Raw genomic sequence first — 7992 nt, 5'->3', positions numbered from 1 at the left:
TCTCAATCATGTGTTTTACTTTGAATATCAAAGTATGATTATTTATCGCCCTCGCCCGCATTTCTTCTATATATTAACAAAAATTGGGGGGAAAGATTTATATATATATATTCTTTTTAGTAAGTAGTTTAAAGATAATTTTTCTCTTATCTCAATCATGTATTTTACTTTGAATATCAATGCATTAGCAAACAATCCAAGAGTGATCTTTGGCTTTAGCAAAAGAAAAAACAGAAATAAAAAAAACCTCCCTCTCTGATCACTTTTCTAGCCTAGATAGGGTGATAAACTATTGATAGGGCCTTTTTTTTATTGGGCCTTATATTAGTATTGCTGTATACAATATTAATAACTGCAAATGAAGTACCGACACATATGTTATTTTTATAAATACACACAGGTATAATTATTATAACATATGTGTGTCGTTACAGCAATGCTCAATACATTACACTTATTATTGCCATATACAATATTAATAACTGCAAATGGGATACCGATTATACATAATTTATTTTTATAAATAAACACAGGTATAATTATTGTAACATACGTGTGTCGTTACTAGCTTCAACAATGCTCAATACCAACAACTCCCTGTCAATGCTAAGTAAAGTATTAAGGCAATGTTATTATTTAAACTAGTCCTTTCATATATATATTTATTTATTTATTTATATATATATATATATATATTTATTTATATATATATAAATAAATGCTATAGCCTATATATATATGTGTGTGTATGTAACGTTTTTGCAACTGTTGTTATATTATAATTATATATATATACATATATATATATATATATATATATATATATAATCCTCGCTTAGTTAGCTTGGTAAGTTGTTACATCATGAACACTTGTGCTCTAAATGTATTTCTGCTTATGTTAGTAGTAATCCCATGAGAGTGGGCCAGTTAAAACATGGAGGTATAATGTTATATCTCCATGGTTACAGGCACACAATATACCAAAGATGCGGATAGGAGATCGAATATTAAAGGATGCGTAAGGTAGAAACGTCGCTTATAACGATCAATTCGCCACTTACTTAAAATACACATCAGGAGCCAGCCCTGGATCGCTGTGAAAATTACATAGAACATAGCAACAAAATATTATACTGCAGTTGAGTGATTTATCAAAATTATAGTAACTATTAATAATGCTGTAGGTGTAATAAATAATACCGATATTGTAACAATTTATTTCTTTTTTATTCAACGCCTCTTTATAAGCAATTTCTGTCGTCTTCCTTCCCCTCGTGGTTATTTATAAAGTTGACTTTTTTATGTTGATTCATCTCGCAAAAGACTACATTAAAACAATCTATAGCTGGATTGGCCTATACATAATAAATTATATGTAGTCAGGAGTGGACTGTGTCGGGTGAGTTAAAAGTTCAATTCCTACGAGACACTTTGATTTTACACAAACTGTCAGGATCTTGTTATAGGCTTAGTAGAATTCCAGGGAGGACACGAGCAGTGTGAGGCAATCTCGCGGAGGCCCTTGCGAGTAGGACCTACTGTAGATATAGAAACAAAAAGTAGACATATATTGTAATTAATATACAAATAAATTTGAAACTGGAACAAATCATTCGTGAAACTGTATAATGTCTAATGAAACGACTCGATCTTATGTGTATATTTGGACATTCGGTGTGTGGTGAATGCCATATACAAGTTGAGCATGTTTTAACTTTATTAAATTTTGATGAAGATGTCTAAACCTCCACTACAAGAACGAATACCTGTTACATGTAAAGCGACATTCACATCGGATCGGAACCGAAATTTGAACCATGTTTCCGACGCACTGAACCCATGCAAGCGTGCTTACACATTGTTCCGATTTTCTGTTCGGTTTCGTAGACTTTCTGATCTGAAAATTCGGATTTGGTTTGAATACGCCTCAATACGGTTTAATTATAATAAGAGGAACAAAACCATCAAATGTTCATATTTTGCCAAATGAAGTGAGAGACGTAATAGACCTAGGCCTATTAATAAAACGTACCGTATTCTTCTTATTATTATTTTACAAAATATAAAAGGTATATACATTACAGTGGCGGATCCAGGAATTCTAAATAGGAGGCCCAGCGAGGGACTTTCGCAGATAGATGGTCCATCCACTCGAGCCCTTTTTGTTCATTATTTACTTTATTTTGGAAAAAAAAATCAGGGGAGGGGGAAGCTGACTCCCTTGAATCTGCTACTGCATTTTTTATCTGGGTTAATTCTGTTGTGTAGGTTAGCTTGCTCCTGAAAAGATATTTTTATTTATATTATTTTCTCAGCTTCATCACGTTTCTTGTCTCCACGAAATCAGTTTTTTTTTCGACAGGATTTATTTAAATTATTTTGTAATTCATATCGCTCCCAACTATATCATTTATATTCGACAGATTTTAGCTACTGTGATAATACTAGTTTAATTCATTTCTGAATTGATTACAAATAGTTTCTGTCAAGTCACGCGATCCTAGATTCTTGAAGGTTAAAGGTCATATAATATAAGTAGGCCTGTATTACGGTTGATACTTTTGAACAGCCGATAATAGACTCGAGTTCTGTAGACAAATTAAAATTGCTTCATTTATATGAATATTAGTGTTTGTGTTGTGAAGTCTTCTTACCAAATCCAGCGTAGATAATTTTGAATTTACCACACTGATGGCCATATTAAAAACAAATGAAGCTTAACGCAATAAATAATTGTGGCAAGTATCTTACACGGGGCCAACGGCTTAGAATCCCATCCGAAGGACGGAGTTCAGAGCCATACCTAGCAGGAGCACACGCGACAATTGGCATTTGTAATTTTCGCACGGGAACTAGCGTTGAGATGAATGCATTAAGTGCTACACATTAATCTGTTGGGTTACGAAGCTGTAGACTATTTACAACCTGGCTAATGTTTCTGACGGACAGTCAGTAATTGGGATAAATCTATATACTTTGTAATGACATCTGTCGAATAATGGTGAAGGGTATTCGCTCCTCAAACAAACACTAGGCTTACTCTTCGTACAGGCTCTGGCGATTAATAAAAACATACCTTCAATTAATTCATCACTCCTGAATTACGATTACCAATTGAAGTTTGTAGTTTTCATTTAGGGCTATTCCGATAATGTTTTTAATTCGCATTATTTCTCTGGACGCAAGATGCCATCAGAATAGCATTGCAGTACCCCCTGCTACTCGGGGATAGATTCATCACTAACCACCAAGTGCAAGCTCAGAGGTCGAGTGTGGCTAAGATACCAGTCTACTTATTTATGTCGTGTGTTCGATTCCCACCCGAATCACTTGCGAGATTTTTTTTCGAAAGCATTTTGGGAACGTACCGGTACCGAGCATTCCATTCAGTACCGTACTATAAAATGTCAGGTAGGCAAACATCAATTGGTATTTAGGTCTGTTATGATTATCCTAATAATTACCATCATTTTTCAATACTAACGGAGTAAAAAGTCCTAATGCTAGACATCTCAGAGTGCAAGAAAGTCTAGAAAACAAATCCACCATCTAAAAAATGGCAAATTGACATAGTCACAAATTACGCTCTATTTTCGCTTACGACCTCGACTCCTACCTGTTGGGGCTCTTGCAACCATCCCCCTCTCCTGTCTGAAAAATATTAGGGAGTTTTCGCAGGCTTACCAAAACGATAACGAGTACGGTTTACGTCATCAAATTTTTAAATCCTTCCCATACAGTAGCACATTTGTCATAACGTAGGCAATTCATGCCTTTTCCATGAATCAAAGATCACATTCAGTTCATATATTGTTAAGAATGTTTGAGGCATGAATGACGATAATGTTAATGACGTATTCGTATTCTTTATTGTTTTCATAAGGTCGCGAAATCTCCCTATTAAGGCCACTACTGCTCCTGTAATTTAGAATACTGACTCGGTTTTTGGGCAAAATGCCCATCCCCCGAATGCATGTCCTCTCCTACGCCCAGGTACAAGTTATGTCAGAAATGCGTTAATCAAAAATAATATTAATATGATAAAACCGGTCGTCGGACGTATACACGTCATGTACTCTTTATCAAATCAAGTCTCTTATTAAAACAACTATTTCAATGCGTTTTACCATTTAGTGCTCATATCGTCTAATTTAATTCATTCCTGAGAAAAAATGCGATTGCAATTTATTTTACAAAAGTCGTTGAATAACTCTCTTGCACATTCCGATGCCATATTTCAAGTTCATATCTTGTTTAAATTAAATGTTTAAATTATCAAAAAAATATATGTTATGATATCATTAATGTGACTCATTTTTCGTGAATATTTTCTTTATGCAGACTAGCCTACTCTAGTGGGTCATTATTGCATAACAATGCGTAGGTACGCTCACCGGGGTGTCATTATGTTGTAACGTGTTGCAGGTATGTCCAGTTTATGTCATTAGAAATATGCCTAAACTCATACAACTCCTATGCCCATCGATGGGATAATAAAAGCAACATTTTAGTGCTCTTAGAATGACTGTAATGGTCCGTGAAGAAGAAAAATTGACTGTAGATGACTTGATTGCTGTGCCTCGATCGATCTTACCGGTTTTCTTTATCATTGGACAGTTTCTTTTCATCACGATCATAATCATTGGTTATTTCCTTTCACCTTATTGGCTGTCACCATCGTAAAGCAAAATTTGTGACGTAATGCTTGTCAAGTATTTCGAGCCGGTAAATGAAATGAAATCAATAACAAACAAGAGAGTGTAGAAAACGCACAGGCGGCGCAAAGCACGAAGCCTTTAGGAACTAGGCCTACCAGTCATGATTTGAATTGAGGATTCCACTTAGTTCTATGTTGTTGAAATCAAACTTTCAACCAATCCTTTATTTGGACTTTTAAAAACCCCGAAAGGAATTTTTGCAATCATTGAATAAGGTACGGTAATAAGTTTATTTTCATCGAGTTAAGACGTACTTGCTTTTGGTCATAATGATATTTTGCTACGTAGTAGGCCTACTATAATATTCAAATTCTATTGGTTGATGGTTGGCTATAGTGCAGTAGACAATTAGGCCTACATTTCAATTTCGAACCAAAACCCATCCCTGTGTGTCTGTCAAATTTGTAAGCATCCAGATTTGTTCATCATTGATTGGTACATTGGTAGTAATGCAGTGCATGGCGCCATTTCCGTTAGAACGTACGCACATCTATGAGGTAAAAACATCTACTGTATTTTGAAACCATATAGCGTATTTCTATTCTACTTAATGTTTTTTTTTGTTTTTGTTTTTTAAAGTAAAGTACAATGCATCTCATATGCCTATATAGTTTATTTAAACATAATCCGTGTATTATATGTTAAGCCCATTATTTTTTTATTTTTTTATTTTTTTTTCAATATTGGATTGGAATTATTCGGTGTAAACACCAAGGATAACCCACGAAAGTCTCTAGAAGAAGACTTATTTCCAGTGGGGCCCTTCTGGTGGTGGTTGGGCAGTGCACCGGGAGACAATCCCCTACTCTTTTCCGAAGAGTGTACTGCGTTCTTTAACGTGCACATGGGCCATAAATGCACACGGGACCAACGGCTTAAACGTCTCATCCGAAAGACGGTGTGCTATTGTAACTTGTATTTCAGCCCTCCAGCTGAAACACAAGGAGAGGCAGCGATGGGAAGTGAACCGGGGACCTAAAGATATCCACGGTTCAGCGCACACACAGTGGCTACCATCAGATTAGCCGACTGAGCTAAGCTGCTCTCTCGGTTATATCTTGGTGGTTGCGTGCCTTTCAATTCCAGGGTCTTCAATTCCCATACAAGCAGGATTGCTTCTTACGACAAAACAACTCCACCCCGTAAGCTTCGTTATGAGTCTTACCTTATAGAGCATAACTGGCTTTTGTGGGAGGAGAGTAGGTTTTATTTATTTTATTTTATTTTATTTTATTTATTTTTTTCCCTTTTAGTTAAGATTTTAAACTTTAGAATATTATATTATTTTAATTGGATTTGGATTTTTCATTACTATTGTCTCTTTTTTTATGAATTTATCTTTACTTGTAACTTTTGTTCTGTTGTATGGTCGAACCTCTCCTGCGTGAGAGTGTTTCTCTGCTTTGAAAGAGAGAGCCAATAAATTATTAATTATTATTATTACTCAACAGGTACCCAGTATAAATAAGAAAATATAAATAAAAGAAATTATATGACCAATCTTTGAAGTCCAAAGAGCGTCACACCTGTTAACACGTTATTTCAAAATAATTATATAGGTTGTGGGCATGCAGTTATGTATATATAGAAGCCTGACTTCCTAACTTTCTTATTTATTTCGCGTAATCTTTGTCCCAATGTGTGTAAGACTGTAAGACGTAGAACGTAATGGCGTCATTTAGAAGTCACCTGCGCATGCGAGAACGTTGAGAGTTCTCGTCGCCTGGATCCTACGTTGTGCCGAGAACGTAGGACGGTCACGGATGAGTGAATCCGTTCTGGCGTTACGTCGTCGCGCAAAGCGAAAGCTCCCTAGTGTAACCTTTCAACTATTCAACATACATATTATGGGATGGTCCCGCGAAATTGTGACCAGTCAGTCAATAATGCGCGATTGTCATACCGCCAGTTCACAGAAGCTTATTAATCACAGATAGGCAGTCCACCCCTCATACTAGAGACTCTACCTCATACAACTGTAATACGCCCTCACAGTAAAGCTGAGGACGCCCAAAAAGCACTAATAAGAAATAAACTTTATCAAAGTTGTTCAGTAGCAGGATTTGTACCTGTGACATTGTGTTCTTTTCACGGGCCTTTTCATCAGTCTTTCGTAATAATATATGATTGTTTTTAAAATCATTTGTTTCTTTGAGGTAAAGATAGTTTTCAGGGCCTGTATGTTATTAACAAAGGTTTATAACTCGCATACAATTTTCATGTAGGCCTTTTTATATTATCGTATTCGAAATTACTAATTCCCGATGTGTGCCGATTGCAAAACGATTACCGATGGGTTTGTTAATTGCTAAATAGTATAGCAGGGCAACAAGAGAATCACGCTTTTAACAATGTTTACATTCAGTTGTCATGGAAACCAATCATGCGCTTGACAAAGGTGGATGGGACGTCAATCTTGATTAAGTCGTCTGAAATATCAGTTTTGTATTCTAGAAATGACGTCACTGTTAATACGATTAGCACATTATACTTAGGGACTTCCGACAACTTTATTCACGGATGGGTAATTTCAGTCATAATTACTGATTTATCAACAGATTGTGAAGAAGGTAACTTACTAGGTATCGGTAGCATTAATATAATTTTATGTACTTGTCATTGAGTATTCGGAGGAACGTATAATTACAGTACAGTATATGAGTATATGGATTAGGGTAAATTTTTTATAATGTATTGGACAAGCATCTCTATTTTATTATTATTATTATTATTATTATTATTATTTATTATTATTATTAATAATAATGATAATAATAATAATAATGATAATAATATTTATTATTATTATAATGATAATAATAATAATAATGATAATGATGATAATAATAATAATGATAATAATAATAATAATAATAATAATAATAATGATAATAAATAGTAATAATAAATAGTAATAAAAATCATCATTTGATCATGATAATCATCACCATCCTCCTTATCATCACCCTTGTCGTGTTCGTCTTCATCACCATCATTATTGTGTCCGACATCAATAATTGTCATTATCATAATCACCACCACCATTATTTTCATCATCCTCATTATCATCATCACTATTCTCTTCATGAACAGTACCATCATCAGACCTACTTTCCTGATTATGACGAAACGGCGAAACATAGAAGTATAAACAATGTTATATTTTTTTAGGCATATTTCATTTAACAAAACCAAATTTTGTAATACAACTTATTGATCACGTAAAAACAATAATCATACAAACATACATATATTAACTTTTATTTCATTTTCC

General features: G+C 34.5%; 1 protein-coding gene across 3 annotated transcripts in view; it reads left to right on the top strand.

The window, feature by feature from the left end:
- Positions 1-7992, top strand: part of LOC117105733 (muscarinic acetylcholine receptor M1-like) — a 62338-nt gene that overhangs the window by 16141 nt on the left and 38205 nt on the right. For 2 of the 3 annotated variants that reach the window (XM_033246993.1, XM_033246990.1), the window contains exon 1: positions 4768-4933. The exons of the other annotated variant lie outside the window; for it this stretch is intronic. The gene's annotated coding sequence lies outside the window, so the exon portion shown is untranslated. Of the gene's footprint in view, positions 1-4767; positions 4934-7992 lie in introns of those variants that run through there. 3 annotated transcript variants of the gene reach the window in all.

Source organism: Anneissia japonica, unplaced genomic scaffold, assembly GCF_011630105.1.
Source record: "Anneissia japonica isolate Jap-2015-1 unplaced genomic scaffold, ASM1163010v1 scaffold287754_len4335492_cov202, whole genome shotgun sequence".
NCBI lineage: Eukaryota > Metazoa > Echinodermata > Crinoidea > Comatulida > Comatulidae > Anneissia > Anneissia japonica.
The sequence above is the reverse complement of the archived record's forward strand: the minus strand, read 5'-3'. Positions and strand labels throughout refer to the sequence as shown.